The sequence below is a fragment of the Orycteropus afer genome, unplaced genomic scaffold (assembly GCF_000298275.1).
Source record: "Orycteropus afer afer isolate SDZICR_OR568_19922 unplaced genomic scaffold, OryAfe1.0 scaffold00325, whole genome shotgun sequence".
In the NCBI taxonomy this organism is placed as follows: Eukaryota; Metazoa; Chordata; class Mammalia; order Tubulidentata; family Orycteropodidae; genus Orycteropus; species Orycteropus afer.
In genome coordinates this window covers 1,512,470-1,516,156 of record NW_006921912.1, presented here as the reverse complement: position 1 = coordinate 1,516,156, position 3,687 = coordinate 1,512,470, and positions in this window count along the sequence as shown.

Sequence of the window (3,687 nt, the reverse complement as noted above, 5' to 3'; positions counted from 1 at the left end):
AAGATTATCTTCTGTGTCTGTGTTAATTGGTTTCCCTTTTCTTTGTTGAAGAGGGTCTGTGCAATCCTTCTGCCTAGTCCGCCATCTTGCCCTGCCTCTCTAGTCTTTCTCATATGTCAATAGATAACCAAGAAAGACTCCCTGGCAGTACTCGAAAGATCAGATAGGAAATTTAGGGAACATTGAATTTATGTTAATGGGGGAGGTCTCAGAAAGGGAGGGTGAAAATGGTTGCACACCTTGAAGAATGTAATTGATGCCACTGAATTGTACATGTAGAAGTTGTTGAATTGTATGTGTATGTTCTGCTGTGTATATTCTCTACAACAACATACACACAAAGAAAATAAATCATTAAAACAGAAAAAGAAAAGAAAGGCTTTCTGGAAGTGCATGTACAAGGATTAGGATTGAATGTTGTCAAGGGTATCTGCAATGGAGCGCCGCATATGGCCAGTGAGGGAGTAAGGAACATAAGGAGCCAAATATAGGAACTAGGAGAACTGGAGACAAAGGAGAGTGGCAGATGGAAATCTACCCCTTGACACTAGAGGCAGAGCTGACCAAGGCTGGGGAAAGGACTGAAATGCTGCGTCAGAGCAGGAATGCGGGTTTTCTCTGCAGGGCATCCTGGCCCCTCAGCACTCTAGGAGCTTCTTCTCACCTTAGTGTGCCTCAGGAAAACTGTGTGATTCTCCATGTCCCATTCCAACAACCTTGCCTCCACCAGTTATCCTACAGGCAGGAAGTCTCAAATCTCCAGTACTATTGTTATTAGATGCCAAAGCTAGGTCAAAACTCAAGCAGGTTCTGAAGATAGATTAATGATGTTTTAAGGTGTCTATTGTTGTTGTTATGTGCCCTGGAGTCAGACCTGACTCATAGCGACCCCTCCTTGGGTTTCTGAGGTGGTATCACTACGGAAATAGATTGCCCAACCTTCCTTACAATGAGTGGCTGGTAGGTTTGAACCACCAGCCTTCTGGTTAGCAGTCAAGTGCCTTAGGGACTATGCTACCAGAGCTCCTTTTAAGGTGTCTAACCCCTATTTCCTCGGTATTTCTCCTAACAGCATTAATTATAAGCCCCTCATTGGATTTCCCTGAGTTCTTTTTGAGTTAATGCATATATAAGGTAGAACCTTAGTACTATTCTGCAAAGTATTGTTGAACACAATAAAAAAAAAAAAAAAAAAAAACCAAGCCCACTGCCATTGAGTGGATTCCAACTCATAGCAACCCCCATTGGGTTCCTGAGGCGGTAAATGTTTACAGAAGTAGAGTGCCCTGTCTTCCTCCTGCGGAGTGGCTGGTGGGATTGAATCGCCAAACTTCTGGTTAGCAGTCAAAAGCCTTAGGCACTGTGCCACCAGAGCTCCTTGACCACAACCAACACCCCCCCAAAAAAAAAACAAAACACTGCCGTGGAGTCAATTCCAACTCATAGTGACCTCCATTGGGTTTCTGAGGTGGTAAATCTTTACTGAAGTAGATTGCCCAGCCTTGCTTCCATGGAGCAGCTGAAGGGTTTGAACCACCAACCTTCGGTTAGCAGTCAGATGCCTTAGGCACTGTGCTACCAGAACTCCTTTCCAAGGAGGTGAAATTCCATACCTGGGCTGAACAGGGAATATGACCAGAGCTCAATAGTCAAAAAGGTCTTACAAACAGAATGAATCATGTTTACTTTCTCTAAAGCTCTTAACACTGTTGACCATCCTGCAATCTCAGAGAGAAATGGGTAATACATGAGTTCATAAAACAGGCTGGTTACTTGATAGACTTTCTAAGGTGTTGCACATAGATATATAGGTATCAAATAAACAAACAAACAAACTCATTGCCATTGGGTCGATTCCAACTCATAGTGACCCCCATTGGCTTTCGAAGGCTGGAAATCTTTACGGAAGCAGACCGGCTCATCTTTCTTCCGTGGAGTGCCTACTGGATTCAAACCAACAACCTTTTGGTTAGCAGCCATATGCTTTAACCACTACACCATCAGAGCTCCTCTCTAAGCTACTAGTCTTTTTTTTTTTCCCCCTATATTATCATCAGGAGCTCTGGTGGCATAGTGATACCTCCTCAGAAACCCAAGGAGGAGTTGCTATGGGTTGGATCTGACTTGCCTGAAGTGAGTTTGTTTGTCTTTTTTTTTTTTTTTTTTTTAATATTTAATCATCATGCTTCTCTGAAAAAGAAGCAACAACAACTAATATTTATGGAGCACTTACTATGTGCTAGGCACTGTCAGCTAGATTCACCTGCCTCAGCCGCCACATGATTTTTTAACCTCATACATTCTGGCTTCCCACCCACCCACTCACCCCACAACTCCAGGGCACTCATTTTCTCAATGATCATCTAATTGCCAAATCCCTTGGCTTTTTCTTGGCTTTAGCCTTTTATTTTATTTTTTTTTTTTTGGTCTTTACTTTCTCTAAAACTCATAACACTGTTGACCATCTCTTGGTTGCAACTGTCCCCTCCCTTAGATTTTAATATTTCTTGGCTACAATTTCATCAACTGAAAGTTGAAGGAATTAATTTAAGTAATGTCTAAGGCCCCCTTTTAAGGACCTCTGGTGGCACAATGCGTAAGGCATTTCACTGCTAACCAGGAGGTTGAGGTTCAAAGCCACCAACCACTCTGTGGAAGGAAGATGGGGCAATCTACTTCAATAAAGATTTACCACCTCAGAAACCCAATGGGGGTCGCTGTGAGTTGGGATCCACTCGATTGCAGTGGGTTTAGTTTTTTGTTGTTGTTGTTTAAAGCCCTTGTACCAACAATGACTTCTTCTTGTTGTTGTTGTTGTTATGTGCCGTCGAGTCAAACCCGACTCATAGCGACCCCTCCTTGGGTTTCCGTGGCAGTATCACTACGGAAGTAGGATTGCCCAACCTTCCTTCCGAGGAGTGGCTGGTGGGTTTGAACCGCCAGCCGTCTGGTTAGCAGGCAAGTGTCTTAGCCACTATAAAATTAAGATCCTGTCAGATTCTGTTTGTCCCAAAGCTGAAAACAGAATACTGTTTCTTTAAACCCAAGGGAGGCACACCAAAGGGAGAAGGTCAGAAGGATCTCACCCTAAGAAGGCATTATTGAGGTGACCTTTAATTAGATCTTTCTTCCAAACCAGTTGTTGTCAAGCTGACTCTGACTCATGGTGATGTTATGTAAGTCAGAGTCGACCTGTGCTCCGTAGTTTTTAATAACTGATTTTTCAGAAGTATATCGTCAGACCTTTCTTTTGAGGTACATCTGGGTGGATTCAACCTCCAACTTTTCTGTTAGCAGCAAAGCATGTTAGCCATTTGTATCACCCAGGGACTCTCAATCTTCCTTACAAGCATCTAAAAATATCAAGCTTTGCTTCTTTGCCAAGCACCCCATTATTCTAATCCAGGCTTAAAACCATAGTGATTTCATTTGTTTTTTTGTTTGTTTTATGCTTCCCGTTCCCTTTCAGTCCCCAAACCCAGCTTCCACAAGGTCTCTCAAGTCTGTCGCCTTATTTTCATTCCCAACAACTACTGCTCTGACTTAGAACCTCCTTATCATTATTTTTTTGTTTTTATTTATTTATTGTGATTTGGGTGAAGATTTACAGAGCAAATTCACTTTCCATACAGCAGTTCACATATACTTTGTATCATGTCATTAACCACAGTTTACCACAATGCAACA